Genomic DNA, 18,185 nt, shown 5'->3' on the forward strand with positions numbered 1-18,185 from the left:
GAACATCTAAAACTTGTAGATCTCCAAAAAATACCCAAAATAAAAAAATTATCCCAAACGGACACCCGAGTGAAAAATTATGTCTCTTACAATATTTGCATCGAACCACCATCGAGCAACCATCGAACCACGTCGATTTTTTTATGAAAATCTTGATTTTGAAGTCCCCATCAAGCAACAATCGAACAAAGTCAATTTTCTACATATTTAAGTGTTTCAGATCTGAAAAATAACTCAAAAATCATGCACAACTCGATGGTGTGTAATGCTACCTCGATAGGGCCTTCAAAATCAAGATTTTCATGAAAAAATCAACGTTGCTCGATGGTGGTTTGATGCAATTCTTGTAAGAGACATAATTTTTCACTCGGGTGTCCGTTTTGGATGATTTTTTTTTTTTGCATTTTTTTGAGATCTACACATTTTAGATGTTCAGATACACATTTTCAAAGTTTAGAACTTGAAAACATACCAAAACATATCTTGAACATGAGGTATGGTTTGCATTTGTCATTTTTTTTTCAAGATTTACATTTCCCAAATGTGTATATACACATTTCAAACATGTAAATCTTGAAAAAATATATAAAAAAAAAATCACCCCAAACGGACACCCGAGTGAAAATATACGTATCTTGCAAGAATCACATTAAACACCATCGAACCATCATTGAACCTCCATCGAACCACCATCAAGCAACATCGATTTTTTCATGAAAACTTGATTTTGAAAGCCCCATTGAGCTGGCATCGAGCACTATCGAACTACGTCAATTTTCTGCAGATTTCAAAGTTTCATATCTGAAAAAAATTGAAAAATAAAACCAAAAAACATGCCCAGATCTGTTCGAAATGTAGTATTTTAGTGTCCTAAGTGAGGAAGACTTGCCGTTACATTGATTTCTATTATATTTTGCCCTACCCATGGATTTTTTTTCTAGAGAGGGTGTTGAGAGGAATGGGTTGAAGAAGAGAGAGGGAAGATAGAAGATGAAGTGGATGGAAAAAATTATGATAGGGGTATTTTGGGTATTGTCAAAATAATTGGCATTTTTTTTTAAATAATTAAAATGCCTAGCATTTTTTTTTACTTAGAACCCCTAATTAAGCAAAAAAACTCAAATTTCCCTTTACTAATTGTGTTTTGTAGACACATGTACATTTACTAACTGTATCATTTCGTTTCATGCTATACGATCATATAAAATATGTATATATATTTATAGACTTTTTAGAATTTTTGCCTCCATCTATGATCTATACATTATCGTACCCCCTGATTTTTTCGAACTATTAAAAATTCCCTTAAACTATTCACAATGATGTAAAGTAGGACTTCTGTTAAATTTTATCCCATGTGGCTAACATAATACTGGCGTGGCTATTTACTTGTTGATGTAGCATTGTCACATCAGCACCACATATGTAATTCAATTTTTAAAATATTTTCTTATTAAAACTTAATAAATTAATTAAAAAATTATAAAAATAAAAACCCTAAATTCTTTTCTTTCTTTCTTTCTTCTTCTTCTTCTTCTCTTGATCTCCTCTCTTCTTCTTCACCTGATCTCCTCCCCTCTTCTTTTCTTCCTTCTTCCTAGGTTACGTCAACGGGATGGAAGCCAATGCTTCCAGGAGGAGGGTCGGATTTGGGGTTATGCTCGAGGACGGAGAAGGCGGTTGCAGACAGGGATGGCAGTCGCGGATGGAGATGGTGGTCGCAGAACTGGGGCTATTCTCGCAGACTAAGATTCCCCATTGTCTTTATTTTTCTTGTTGCAGGTTCGACGAGGCAAGGCTCTTGCTCTCGGACAGAGTTGGTGGTCGGATTTGGACCTCTTGCTCTTAGAAAAAAGGTCGAATCTGGGCTTCGGGGTCGCAAGAGAGGTAGGTGGAGGGCTTGGATTCTTGGCAGAGATCAAGACTGGGCTTTAGGGTCTAACGAGGTTGAAGGATTTTGTAATATCCGGTAGATATTATTTGCATTGTAATTTTTTATCTGGTAGAATAATACTTATTGTATGGTATTTTTCTCTTTCTAATTGTGGTGATACTTGAGTTATTTCTTTTAGATTTGTTTTTATTTTTTTGTGAGAAATAATGTTTGTGTGTCGAAAATGACTAAGAAGGAAAGATGAATGTAATCTTGATCATGGACAAGAGAATAATGAATAGTTTCCATGATTGGAATGGAAGCCTTAAAGATATCATGAGAGTTTCCATATTTGGAGAAGATGATCATTATGAGTGATTATTATCCTAATGTGATTGATCATGGATTTGGGAGAGTAACTACTAGAGAATTTAAAAATTTATGGTGATTAGACTTGATTGATCATGGTGATTGATGAACATTGTACAAAATGAAGAATAGATGTCATTTTCAAAAATTATGGAAATCAATCCAAGAGGAGATCATGGGAGAGTATCATGGTAATTAGGGTAATCAATGGTATTGATTAGAATTAGGATCATGGACATTAATGGTGATTGAGAAATTAGGATCAAATTAGCATTTATGAGGGAAAATATTGGAAAGAGAGGAAAAATGACACTTTCTTTTTATTCTTTATAAGGATTTCGACAATAAGCTTATTAATAGGAGATGATTTGGTTTTAGTTTCATTTTTCTCATTTGGAAGATAAGAGAAAGGAGTTCGAGAATAGAAGAGAAAAGAAGGAGGAGAAGAGGAAAAACCTAGGGTTTAAAGGTTTGGATACACCAACAAATAGGAGAAGCACTCAAGGTTTTGAGAATCACAAAGTAAGGTTAGCTTTCTGCGATTTTATGGATATTTGTTGACGGTTTGGACACTCTAGTGTGTAACCCAAGGGTGGTGATTTCTTGAAGGGTTTTGAGACACAATAAAAGGGAAGAGAAAGCCTATAGGATCGACCACCACTCATCAACAGCAAAGATTCTTCATCTTTGTTGTTGATGATGTTCGATGCATATTAGATCTATGCTTTTGATGATAGATCTAAGGTTGGTAATGCTAGATCTTGAGTGTAGGGTATGGAACTAAGTTTGGATTTTGGAAAATGAATGTGAATATTGTTTATTCATGTACGGAATAAATGTGATTAATTTATTCCACAAGGTTGCCTTCAGATTCTCAATCTTGAGGTAAGGAGGTTAAACGTGTTACTTGAATGTGTTGGTTCTTTATATACATGTTATATGGTAATATATTAGGGCACGTTGTTGGGAAGGTAAAAGTGCTAGGATTTATGCCCTAAAATCATGTAGAAAGACATTTTATTGATTTAAATAAAAGTACATTTTTATTATATTTGAATGTTATATTTATTATTTGAATAATTTATATAAATATCAAGAAAATTCCATATTCATTTATGAGGATATGATTTTGTATTAGTACGAGAGAATTAAGATTATATAAAATGAATAAAAATTCAATAACATATTAAATTAAGGAATCTTTAATGAATGGTTACTAGTATGGTTTACTAAACATAGGAGATGCAAGTAGTCTCGATTCAGATTACTGATGTGGATAGACATCTTGGTAAATGTAATGTATATAATAATGATTATATATGACAAGATCGATATAAATTAACTATTTTTATAAACTTACCATTTTCCATAAAAATCTAATTCTTATCATAATAGATGATCATTTGTAGATCAGTCTAAATCCTGAGTTATCATGAACTCTTGTTTGTGTTTATTAGATCTTTTGATTCATTCGGTAAGGTCTTTTAGTATAATTAGGCTGGTGACTTTTGTTTTGGAGATTTAATATCATGAATGGCTGGGAACATGATTTTACAATAATGGAATCCATGTGTAATGCCCTACCTCCTTAGAGCCGTTACTAAGTGTGTTTAAAATCGTGCTTTCAATTCGCTAATCGAGGTTTTAACTCAAAACGTGTCATTAAACCCTAATTACAAGGAAAACATTAGAGAAATTAGTTCTCTCACATTTAATTATAAAAATTTACATTTGGGATCCCAAAACATAGTTTAGAAAATATTTACAACACAAAACCGGTCAGAGTCGACTAGGCGAAAAAATCTAAGTTCATTTACAAGCATCTCCCAAAATCCCCTAGCTGTGACAGCTAGGCTGGCCGGACATGTACACGCCGCCTCACGCCAGCTGTGCTCATGGTTGGTTGATCTTCTCCTTACCCTTACCTGCACCACAGAGCATCTGTGAGCCGAAGCCCAGCAAGAAAACCCATAACAGATAACATATGCAATACATGAATTAAACATATAAGCAGGCCACCAATGGCTAAACACGTACGGCCTAGCCGTCCCAGGCGTTTACCAAACCCTGGGTTCGCGGACCATGCCGTTAGGATATCCCAGGTATCCTGTTAGGGACTTGCCCTGGCTACTAGCGCCCCACGTGCTCAGTGCCGTTACCGGCCTTAAGCCGTTCTCGGCCTTGCACTCATCGTGCTTGATGCCGTTCCCGGTCTACACCGTTCCCGGCTCTTGCCGATCACACATATAGTATCAAACACAATATAGCAACAAGCACATAATTCAAGCATAAACAGATAATGAGCTATGCTCCGCAATTCTAGCATATAGGGCTCGGCCCTGCATATCATTTCCATTCAACACATTGGGCTCAGCCCTGCACACAAGCTTTACGGAAACAGGGGTTTTCTTACCTGAGTTCCGAGCTTCCTGAGCACCGATACCCCGAGCACAGTCCACTAACGTGAGCATCGCCGAAATCCTAGTCACAACACATAACAATATCCGACCATCAAATTCCAACCCAACAAATAACCACAAACCGTAACCCTAACCTCCGGGATCTTGAATTCTATCAATCCGAATGATAAAATCCATCCCGAGCCTTACCATTTAGGTTCCCAAGTAAAAAATATCATTAAAATCCTCACTGACACTAAGGGCCGCGGCCCCACCCTCTAGAGCCGTGGCTAGCCTCAAAACAGAGGCTAGCTCTCCACTGACCACCACGCGGGCCGCGGCGCGCTCGAATTCTCTCAGCCTCCCATGGCTGTGCGCGCATGCGGGCCGCGGCACACCCCTCCTAGGGCCGCGGCTCTATACGACGAACCCAGATTTTCCATCAGTTTTTCATCCCTTCTTCAAGCCAATTACCACCAAAACCAAGCTAAGACTCCTAGATATTCAACATGGTTACTCCAGCACAGAAACAACATCAAAACCTCATCAAAGTATGCTCCAAAACTTAGCTAAAACACCCAAAGATTAAGCAAGCTTAGCTACATGCAATCCTCTAGAACCAGCAGAAAGTTAAAGGCTAAACTTTAATGTTTAGAGCTTACCTTGCTGAGCTTAATCCCAGAATTTTGATCCTCAATCCCAAAGCTTTAAGCTCCTAGAGCATCCCAGCTGAAATCCCTTCAATTCCTTGGTAATTCCTTTAGGTTTCCTCTTGAGTGTTGTCTTAAAGAGTGAGAGAGAGATAAGCTCAAACTAACTTCAGTGTGAGGAGAAGTATGAGTCGGTTTACAAGTTTCTAAATGGTTCCTTTCTTTTATTTGTTTTATATAACTTAAGTCTAAAGGTTACCTCAAGGCTCGGGGTACCAAAACGTCCCCGAGGGCAAAAATGGTAAATTCCCCAAATATTCCCGCCTAGGCATTCTATCCTCAAATATATCTCCAAATATTTATTTCTATGTTCCGATAATCCCATAACTCGACTAACACCCGAATTATCCCTCGACTCGCCCCGAGTCCGAATCTCAACCCCGTTGTGACTCTCTGGCCAACTGCTCCTCAGGATTGTCTCGGATCGTGCTGTACAGACATATCACACATATACAACATATATACACATAAATTCACATACAAGCAAATTAAATCACTTATTGCCCTCCAGGCACACTAATCAAGGCCCTAAGCCCAATTAGCAAATTCGGGTCGTTACAACTATCCCCTCCTTACAGAAATTTCGTTCTCGAAATTACCTGAACAACTCGGGGTACCGTACCCTCATCTCTGACTCAAGTTCCCACGTCGCCTCCTCAACCTTGCTGTTCCTCCACAGCACTTTCACTAAGGCGATGGTCTTGCTCCTCAAGACCTTATCTTTTCGGTCAAGAATCTGAACCGGCTTCTCTTCATAGGACAAATCCTGATCAAGCTCCAAATTCTCAAAACTCAAGACATGCGTTGAGTCTGACATATACTTCCGAAGCATAGATATATGAAATACATCATGAACCCCCGATAAAGCTGGAGGCATCGCTAATCTGTAAGCTACCTCACCAACTCGTTCCAGTATCTCGAAGGGGCCGAAAAACCTGGGGCTCAGCTTACCCCGAACACCAAATCGTTTCACACTCCTCATGGGTGAAACCCTAAGGAACACATGATCTCCCACCTGAAACTCCATGCTCCTACGTCTCAGGTCTGAATAACTTTTCTGTCGACTCTGGGAGGCGAGCATTCGTGCTGTGATCTTCTCAACTGCCTCATTGGTCCTTTGAACCATCTCTGGACCCACATACCTTCTTTCACCTGTCTCATCCCAATGAATAGGTGATCGACACTTTCTTCCATAGAGCATCTCGTACGGAGCCACACCAATGGTCGCTTGATAACTATTGTTGTATGAGAATTCAATCAAAGGAAGATACCTACTCCACGATCCCCCAAAGTCAAGTACACAGGCCCGCAGCAGAGCCTCCAATATCTGAATCGTCCTCTCAGACTGCCCATCCGTCTGAGGATGATAAGCGGTACTAAACCGTAACTGCGTGCCCATAGCCTTCTGCAAACTCTCCCAGAACTTGGAGGTGAAGGTGGGGTCTCTGTCCGACACTATCGACCTCGGACCCTCCTTTACATACAACTCAGCGTACTGCTCAACAGTATAGGTTATTCTAACAGGCAAGAAGTAGGCGGATTTGGTATACCTATCCACAATCACCCACACAGAGTCATGCTGTCCCACAGTTCTCGGTAAACCAACCACAACATCCATAGTAATGTCTTCCCACTTCCATTCTGGGATCCCCAAAGGCTGCAATAACCCCGCTGGCCTCTGGTGCTCAGCCTTGACCTGCTGACAAGTTAAGCACTTAGCCACATAATCTACCACATCCCTCTTCATGCCCGACCACCAATATAAAACTTTCAAGTCTTGGTACATCTTCGTCGTACCCGGGTGCAAAGAATAGGGAGTGGTATGCGATTCATCTAGGATCTCTCGCCGGAGATCAGAATCCATCGGAACACAGATCTGACCCTTGTACTTCAGTAATCCCATCTCCGAAATGGAGAAGTCATTTGTCGCTCCGACTAAAGCACTCTCTCTATGACCTCGCAACAGAGAATCCTTCTCCTGCGCTTCCTTGATTCTCTCAAGGAGTGTAGACTGAAGAGTGATGTTGGCTAATTGTCCAACCACCAACTCTATACCCGCTCTGACCATCTCCTCAGCTAACTTACCGGATATCTGCCTCGAGCTAAACAACTGTCCTAGGCCCTTCCGAGTCAATGCATCTGCCACAACATTAGCCTTCCCAGGATGGTAGAGGATATCACAATCATAATCCTTAACCAACTCCAACCACCGCCTCTAGCGCATATTCAAGTCCTTCCGGGTAAAGAAATACTTTAGGCTCTTATGGTCAGTGTAAATCTCGCACTTCTCACCATAAAGATAATGCCTCCAAATCTTAAGTGCAAACACCACTGCTGCTAACTCTAGATCATGTGTAGGATACCTCTGCTCATACTCCTTTAACTGCCTTGACGCATAGGCAATCACCTTGCCAGCTTGCATCAACACACACCCCAAACCCTGCCTAGACGCATCACAGTAGACCACAAACTTTTCATTCTCTGTCGGCAAGCTAAGTACTGGCGCAGTAATCAATCGCCGCTTAAGCTCCTTAAAACTGTTCTCACATCTGTCCGTCCAGACATACCTGGTCTTCTTCTTTGTCAACTCCGTCAATGGCGTAGCTATTCTGGAGAACCCCTCAACAAATCGTCGGTAGTACCCTGCCAAACCCAAAAAGCTTCTCACCTCAGGAACATTACTCGATCTAGGCCAATCCCTGACCGCCTCAATCTTACTTGGGTCAACCAAAATCCCCTCCTTACTAACGATATGGCCCAGAAATGTAACTTGTGGTAACCAAAATTCTCACTTACTGAACTTAGAATACAACTTATGCTCCCTCAACCGCTGTAGTACCAATCGCAAATGCTGCTCATGTTCCATCTCTGTCTAGGAGTACACCAAGATATCGTCGATAAACACAATCACAAACTTGTCCAGATAGTCCTTGAAAACCCTATTCATCATGTCCATAAAAGCTGCTGGGGCATTGGTTAATCCAAAGGACATAACCAGGAATTCATAGTGTCCATACCTCGTTCGAAAAGCGGTCTTTGGTATGTCCTCCTCTTTGATCCTTAACTGATGGTAACCTGATTGGAGATCTATCTTGGAGAACACTATCCTACCCTGTAGCTGATCAAACAAATCATAGATCCTAGGAAATGGATACTTATTCTTAATGGTTAACTTGTTCAGCTCCCTGTAGTCAATGCACATCCTGAGGGACCCATCCTTCTTCTTAACGAACAACACTGGAGCACTCCATGGCGAGAAACTCGGTCTAATGAACCCCAAATCAAGTAACTCCTGCAGCTGAATCTTCAACTCCTTTAGCTCCGCTAGAGCCATTCTATAAGGTGTCCTGGATACTAGCTCCGCTTCTGGTATCAACTCTATAACAAAATCAATCTCCCTCCGAGGCGGCAACCCTGGGAGATCCGCTGGAAACAATTCCGGAAACTCACTCACCACCCTTGTCTCACCCGGTCCAACCGGCACCACCCTGGAAGTATCCACAACGCTTGCCAGGAATCCCATGCAACCTTTCTGTATCAAATCCCTTGCCCGTAAGGCTGAAATCATTTGTACACGTGGTCCACTAACTGTCCTCACAAACACAAAGGGTACCTCCCCTTCCGGTTCAAACGTCACCGTCCTGCGCCTGCAGTCTATCGTTGCCCCATACTTGGATAGCCAATCCATTCCCAAGATTATGTCAAAATCATCCATCTCCAACTCAATCAAATCAACAAACAATTCTCTACCATCTACCTCCACAGGTAATGCCCTAATCCACTTCCTAGAGACTACCAACTCCCATGTTGGCAACAAAGTCTGGAATCCTCTAGCATACACACCACTAGGTCTACAAAGCTGATCTATCACCCTAGCAGATACAAACGAGTGGGTAGCCCCAGAATCAAACAATGCAGAATACAAAGAACCAGGACTAGAGATCTGACCTGTCACCACTGAGGGGCTAGCCTCCGCCTCAGTCTGTGTCAAAGTGAATACCCTGGCAGGAGCAAGACTGTCACTCTACTTCTGCTCCTCCTTCTTAACTTGAGGGCAATCCCTCTTCAAATGGGTGGCACTCCCACAAACAAAGCAAGCCCTGATCCTACACTCACCCTGGTGTCGACTCCTGCACTGTGGACACATAGGAAAACTCCTCCAGTTATCACCGCCACCCTGTCGGCCGGTAGTAGCACCCCGCACTCTCCTATCAGTGCTAGGAGAAGTAAATGAATCCAGAGCTCTTCTTTTCTGCTCGCTGGGGCCACTGCCCCGACTGGTCCCAACAAAAGGAGGCACTGTCCTCCTAGCATCGCGCCTAACAGCGCTGTCCTTCCATATTTGATCCTCAGCCCTCTCAGTAGTAAGGGCTTTATCCACCGCTTAGCCATAAGTGGTAGTCACTGGATCCAAGGTAATGTTCACATCGTGGGCAATCATAACATTCAACCCCCGCATAAACCTATCCCTCCTGGCCGCATCCGACGGCACTAGATTTGGCGCAAACTTCTCCAATCTATCAAATTTGATTGCATACTCTGTTACTGTCGTTCGATTCTGAGTCAGGTTGATAAACTCATCAACCTTTGCAGCTCGCACTGCCACACTGTAATATTTCTCGTTAAAAACATTTTTAAACTCCTCCCATGTCATAACCGCAACATCCCTCCGCTGGCTCACCACATCCCACCAGATGCGAGCATCAGCCCTGAGCATATAGCTTGCACAGTCAACCCTGTCATGTCCTTCGACCCTCATAAAATCCAAGATCACAGAAATCAGGTTCATCCACTGCTCTGCCAGCAATGGGTCCGAACCACCCTCAAAAGTAGGAGGTTGCTGCTTCCTGAACCTTTCATACAATGGTTCCAACCTATTCTCCAGAGTAGACTGAGCAGGCACTGGCACTGCAGCCTGCTGCATTGGCAGCCCAGTAACCTGAGGCAGGGCCTGCTGCCTCATCTGTCGCAGCTCTTCCTCTGTTCTCTGCAGTCTGGCCTCCATTTCGGCCATAATCTGTTGCCAGTTCTGTGGGGTAGGCGGAGGGTCCTGACCCTGGTTGTCATCCTCAGCCCTACTGCCGCGGAGTCTAGCTGATTGACGAGGCATCTCAACAAATATGCCTGCAACCATTGACGCCGTTCATTAGGCAAGACAACAACATCCAAAACAACCTCCCAGGCACATCAGTAACCCACACAAAACAGCTCATATATCATATAACACACAGCGGGCCATGCCCTAACATCATGCATATGTTAACCAATTCATCATGCTCCATACAAAACAAACAGGTATACAGGGCAGTTAAACACATATTCAGACATACCAACCATTCTCACCAACCAACCCTGAGTTAAGCCTGTCACTGACTGCGTGTGTACATGTTCGGTCAATCTCCAGAACCAATAACCTTGGCTCGCTCTGATACCAAGTTGTAACGCCTACCTCCTTAGAGCCGTTACTAAGTGTGTTTAAAATCGTGCTTTCAATTCGCTAATCGAGGTTTTAACTCAAAACGTGTCATTAAGCCCTAATTACAAGGAAAACATTAGAGAAAGTAGTTCTCTCACATTTAATCATAAAAATTTACATTTGGGATCCCAAAACATAGTTTAGAAAATATTTACAACACAAAACCGGTCAGAGTCGACTAGGCGAAAAAATCTAAGTTCATTTACAAGCATCTCCCAAAATCCCCTAGCTGTGACAGCCAGGCTGGCCGAACATGTACACGCCGCCTCACGCCAGCTGTGCTCATGGTTGGTTGATCTTCTCCTTACCCTTACCTGCACCACAGAGCATCTGTGAGCCGAAGCCCAGCAAGAAAACCCATAACAGATAACATATGCAATACATGAATTAAACATATAAGCAGGCCACCAATGGCTAAACACGTACGGCCTAGCCGTCCCAGGCGTTTACCAAACCCTGGGTTCGCGGACCATGCTGTTAGGATATCCCAGGTATCCTGTTAGGGACTTGCCCTGGCTACTAGCGCCCCACGTGCTCAGCGCCGTTACCGGCCTTAAGCCGTTCTCGGCCTTGCACTCATCGTGCTTGATGCCGTTCCCGGTCTACACCGTTCCCGGCTCTTGCCGATCACACATATAGTATCAAACACAATATAGCAACAAGCACAGAATTCAAGCATAAACAGATAATGAGCTATGCTCCGCAATTCTAGCATATAGGGCTCGGCCTTGCATATCATTTCCATTCAACACATTGGGCTCAGCCCTGCACACAAGCTCTATGGAAACATGGGTTTTCTTACCTGAGTTCCGAGCTTCCTGAGCACCGATACCCCGAGCACAGTCCACTAACGCGAGCCTCGCCGAAAGGCTTAAGGCCGAGCCTTACCCTTTAGGTTCCCAAGTAAAAATATCATTAAAATCCTCACTGACACTAAGGGCCGCGGCCCCACCCTCTAGAGCCGCGGCTAGCCTCAAAACAGAGGCTAGCTCTCCACTGACCACCACGCGGGCTGCGGCGTGCTTGAATTCTCTCAGCCTCCCATGGCTGTGCACGCATGTGGGCCGCGGCACACCCCTCCTAGGGCCGCGGCTCTATACGACGAACCCAGATTTTCCATTAGTTTTTCATCCCTTCTTCAAGCCAATTACCACCAAAACCAAGCTAAGACTCCTAGATATTCAACATGGTTACTCCAGCACAGAAACAACATCAAAGTATGCTCCAAAACTTAGCTAAAACACCCAAAGATTAAGCAAGCTTAGCTACATGCAATCCTCTAGAACCAGCAGAAAGTTAAAGGCTAAACTTTAATGTTTAGAGCTTACCTTGCTGAGCTTAATCCCAGAATTTTGATCCTCAATCCCAAAGCTTCAAGCTCCTAGAGCATCCCAGCTGAAATCCCTTCAATTCCTTGGTAATTCCTTTAGGTTTCCTCTTGAGTGTTGTCTTAAAGAGTGAGAGAGAGATAAGCTCAAACTAACTTCAGTGTGAGGAGAAGTATGAGTCGGTTTACAAGTTTCTAAATGGTTCCTTTCTTTTATTTGTTTTATATAACTTAAGTCTAAAGGTTACCTCAAGGCTCGGGGTACCAAAACGTCTCCGAGGGCAAAAATGGTAAATTCCCCAAATATTCCCGCCTAGGCATTCTATCCTCAAATATATCTCCAAATATTTATTTCTATGTTCCAATAATCCCATAACTCGACTAACACCCGAATTATCCCTCGACTCGCCCCGAGTCCGAATCTCAACCCCGTTGTGACTCTCTGGCCAACTACTCCTCAGGACTGTCTCGGATCGTGCTGTACAGACATATCACACATATACAACATATATACACATAAATTCACATACAAGCAAATTAAATCACTTATTGCCCTCCAGGCACACTAATCAAGGCCCTAAGCCCAATTAGCAAATTCAGGTCGTTACACCATGCTTTCCTAACGGATCGAATATTGGTTGGGTGGTATTAATGATTATTTTTTAAAAATCCATTTTCTACACAATTCTACTGCGTATTTATATTTTTCTTTATTTAATACCAACAATTGGTACCAGACCAGTATATATATATATTAAAGGTTTTGTGGGTTTCTTGCATTTTTTATATGTATACTGAATGGATGGATATGTTTTTTGAGTGTATGGTTTAATGATGGATCGTTAATTATATGGATCCATTTGGTTAAGAATTTGAATTTTTTCTTAGATCTTGTGTAAACCATAAAGGACATAGGATTTTTGTAATTTTATTTTTGAAACTTGAATTTGAAAATTCTGGACACAAGAAGAGAAAGGGGCCCGAGCCAAGAGGCCCGAGCCTCAGTCAGCAACACACACAAGGGCCTGAGACCCTGCACCCAGTTGCGCGATCCTCCTGGCAAGCCCCTGCACCCAAGCGCGCATGCCTTTTGGCGTGCTCCTACACCGCACACGTATCCCCTAGTCGCGCCCTTCTCATGCGCGCCAGCTACCTAGCAGCAGCTACAAGCCATAGTCGAGCCCTTAGGGGCATGCCCAACCGTCAGCCCTAGTCTTAGGGCACCATTCTTGGAGCCTAATCATGATCCAATTTTTGTGCTAAAATATCTTTTTATTTAGTTAATTTTAAATTGTTTTAATTTAAAATGATAATTATCTTATTTTATTTTTATTAGAAAAATAAAATATCTTTTAGCTAGTTAACATCTTATCTTAAGTTTAAAGAATTATTTGAATTTGATTATTTGAATTATTTAAATTCAACTAAATTAAAAAATATTAAAAAATTGTTATTTAATTCAAAGTTATTTTTTTAATTAAATAAATTAATTAGAAAATTAGTTTCTAATTAATTACAAGGAACTAATAAATTCCTAAGAATTATAATGATGAGTCAATATGAGAAGAGAAGCAGTTTTGGAGTCTGGCAAACAACTGAAGGCCATGTTATAATTTTATTTCTATTTTTTCAAAGGGACATAAATTTAGAAATATCCAATAGTACTCGGTTCATAATTTATTGTTTATTTATTTATTTAAATAAATATTAATTAACGTTTGATTGATAACATGATCATGCACTAGTCTATTACATGTCATTTATGAAACCCCACACATTTTTTTTGTTAATCATGCATCTTTTAGAAACATGATTATCTAGGATTGTCCTAAGTGTTTATATGAATTGTTTTGGTAAAATCAGTTACATTTAAACTGCCAAGTCTTAAATTAGTTAAAACTTGGTAAATCACACTATAATGAAGGCAATAGTTTTTTATAGGCCTTTAAGATAACAAACTTTATTTAAAAAGTGTTTTAGTAAAGTTAAATGAATGTAATGGATAATTATTTAGTTCACATTAATTGTAGAAACATGCTCTATTATAGTTATATGTATTTTGTAATTAATTACATTCATAGGTTTATTAATAAACTAGTAATTAATTTAGAATTAGTTGATTATTTTAACAAACACGTTTATTCTAAAATAGTAAGTTGGATAAGGTTGACAACTCAATGTGACTTATGTTCTCCATTATTAGCACAATACCATGAAATATTAATAGGGCTTGAAGGTGGCTTTGTTTTCGCCCCTAACAAATGTTTCTAGACATATTAATACCAAGGTTGGCTTCTTACGAAGATAGGAAAGAGTGATGTATTTTCGGCTTGACCGACCCTAAGGCGACACTCTCTAAGTTAAGTCATAAATTCCAAAATAATGGGTTACAAAGATACAATTAAGCTTTTGTAGTGGGTAATTATATCTTGACCAAACTAGTGATACTTTATTTTTAAAAGATAAATTAAGAGTTATTTTAAGTTTTAAAGAATAAATATAAGATTGTCTTATAAGCTATCTGAATTAAACTTGATCGACCCTAAGGCGTCACTTTATTTGTTGGGTAGTTTTATCGTAGAACAATAAATGCTAAGTTTATGTGTTTTAATTTTGCATTCATGCATTATATATATTTTCCAAATTAATGATATTTTTTCAAATAATGGTATTATTGTATTTTATTTCCTTCTGTAAAATATCTCAAAATGATTGCAATGTTGTGATTGAACTTAATGATGAGAATATAGTATTTTCGAGAAATAATGTTGAAATATTATTACTGTTGATGCGGTTTTTCGCCAATAGTGGATTAAGAAATCCAAAAATAGAGATATTAGGCTTTTTCTAAACCGTAATTGGATAAATAAAAAAAGTATTAAGATCACCCACACTTTTACGTGATTCAGTGGTTAAAATTCACCTAGTCCACGAGTCACTCTTATTAATTTGTTTGTTTCTCACCTTGAAATTGTCTGTCACAATTTTACCATCGTTTCAGTATACAAAATGTTCTCTCCCTTTCTGTCCATTCTCCCCTATATTTATAGGGAATTCTGTTTGGACGGTTTATGATAACCATGCATAAATATGGTAACATATATTTTTGGGTAACATCCCATTTACATAAATACATTAATGCATATTGATTCTATACCCCCAAAATCGGGTAATAAATACAGAATAATATCTGAGCAGTAATGAGTGTATAAGGAATCTCCGAGTCTTTTCGGATCCTTCACTATGTCTCATGACCAGGTTTCCGCAAGTAGAACACTTTCTTCGAGATGGATGTCGAAGAATAACCTAACCTGACACACGTCAAGTTTAGATTTTCTAGAAGACGATCTGGCCATTGTGTATCTTGAACTAAGTTGTTGGTACAAGAGGCAATCTGTAGACTATCTGTTAGTCGTAAGCTGTCAAGTTTGACTCAAGTCACTCACTCTAGGGTTAGCTAGATGTTCTATCTGTATGCTTTCTTCATACGCTTGTCTGCCAACTGTACCCCATGCTAAGTAATTTAGTTCGTATTTATTTTGGGTACAACATTTACCCCCCAAGCTCCCGCTGGTGCGTGATGTCACTTCTGACACGCACAGTAGAGTAGAGGCTTTTAGGCTTCTGTTATGTGAAAATGTGCCTACCCACTCATTCGAGTGCGAGACACGTGTTGGTTTGTAATAGGTGCTTGTTTGTGTTTCGAGTATTGTGACAATTGTCTTGTCAACTTTTTGTAGTCGCTTGGCTTATTTAATTCAGACCCCTGGATCTCAAACTAATCTAATCGTGTGGTCTAGATTGGTTCCCAAAGTTTACGTATAAATAGGAGAACCAAACCTGAGTCTTACCACATTTGCATTCAAAATATTTCCTCTTCTCTTTCTTCTCAAATACTTAGAGCTCTCTGCATTCGCTTATTTTCTAGAAGCTTTCAGGCTATTACTATAATGACTCGAATTTACTGTTAAGGCTAAGTGCCTGGATTACAGTGCCTGGAGGGCATAATGGGATATATATGTTGAATTAATTGATTAAATGTGTGACTACATGGCATACATGATTTATATGATGATATGGATTTAAATACATGTTTATGTGTATTAAATATGCATGTGGGCCCATTCTTGATAGTAAGGGAATATTTGTAATATTGGCCCATTACGGGTATAAATGTGATTATATGTGTGTAAAGATTGAGACCACATTGTTATGTGGATATATTTGCAGTATACAGCTCGAGGCAATCCTAGTGAGCAGATTAGCAGAATAGTCACAATGAGGTTTAATACCTGGCTCGGGGTAAGCCTTGGGGTATTTTGGGGAATTTAGCATATATTTGAGATTTATCATGTATCGAGTAAGTATTTTGTGATTAGTTGGGCATATCAAGATTAATTGGGAATCTGTAGGATGGCTCGAGGACTTAGCAGGAATTATGATTAATGGCTGTTTTACCTTTGAGGGCATTAGGAGGCTGGGTAGTATAAGGGGCAGTTTGGTCATTATAACTAAAAGATATAGTTAGAAAATATTATACTTAAGCTAGAATACATCAGAATATTCTCCAGCTCTCTCTCCCTTCTCTAGTCGGTTCTGGTGTGCATAGGAGCTCGGTGAAATCTTTTGAGAAATTGGTGCATAAATGGAGGAAATTGGAGCTTGAGAACTTAGGTATTAAGCCAACATTATTTGAGGATCAGCTCAGGGTTGAGATGGCTGTTAAGGTAAGGGTTATATGCTAGCTTTTGTTGATTTCTGCTGTAATTTAAGGGATTTTCTAGAGGATAAACCTTAGGCTAGTTTTGGGATTTAAGGTAGTTTGAGCTAGTATTAAAGGTCTCATGTGCTGTTTATGATGTGGTATTAAGAGTTTTACGCTCAATTCTAGCTTTGGCACATATTAGAGGTGAATTTTGCTGAGATTGGTTTGGAGAAAACGCATGAAAAAACTGAGTTTTCTGGGTTCGCAGGGGCGCTCCGCGACCCTGTTCATGGGCGTCACGGCCCGCGTGGATCTAGGAGACTAGGGGCTTTTTTTCTCATAGGCGCGCTGCCACCCTTAGGGCTGTTGGTTTTTATTGATCAAATCAGAGATTATGCACAGCGGAACAACAATCAAATTGTCAGATTAATCCCATAAGATTTCTAGATCTACTTCTTCACACTCATATATATATTGAATCAAGGACAAGAATAGAAAAAATTTCCTCAGGTCCTTCCTTGCTGCTATCTTTTCGTAAGACAGAATCCTTGATATCTCACACCAAGATCTTCCAAAATCTTCTCAGGCACACAAAGAACGAGTGTGGGCTCGCTATACAAATAATAGGCAATAACTATTTATCAGATGTTCTCAACACATGAGATCTGATAAAGTTTGGACCTAGGTTTTGTGAAGAACAATGACCTTTGTTTTTGTCACTGTTCTCTTTTCTCTGAGAGAATCCTAGATATTTTTCTATCCCTAAAAAATTACGTTCTGTGAAAACTTATATCCAATATTTAATAATATCCAATATATTAAAATATTTGTTATTTTAAACAAATTCAAAATAACTGATCAGTTATCAGATTTTTGTTTAAATAATAATATTTTAATCATATTAAAATATCTCATTATTTATTTAATATTTAAATAACTAAAATTGTGGAATCAAGAGACTAAGTCCATCTCTTATGCGTGTAGCACAGTGCCTGTGCACTGTGCCACATGTGAACCACATGCCTGTGCAGGCATGTGATTTTTTCCAATTTTTATTATTATTTAAATACCAAAAATCCCAAAAATAAATTAATTCAAAATTAATTATATTTTTGTTAAATCAAATATTTAATTAATTCTTAATTAATTACACATAATTAAACAATAATTATGTTTGATACATAAAAAAATATTTTACTTATCACATAAGTCCTTTTTGCCCATTTTTGCATTTGCTTTTGACAGTGATTGTTTGAGCCATTTCGGGGACCATGGACCTATAACATTAAGCTCCAATAAATTGAAACTAAATAATTAAACTCTTTA

The sequence above is a fragment of the Humulus lupulus genome, chromosome 5 (genome assembly GCF_963169125.1).
Source record: "Humulus lupulus chromosome 5, drHumLupu1.1, whole genome shotgun sequence".
In the NCBI taxonomy this organism is placed as follows: Eukaryota; Viridiplantae; Streptophyta; class Magnoliopsida; order Rosales; family Cannabaceae; genus Humulus; species Humulus lupulus.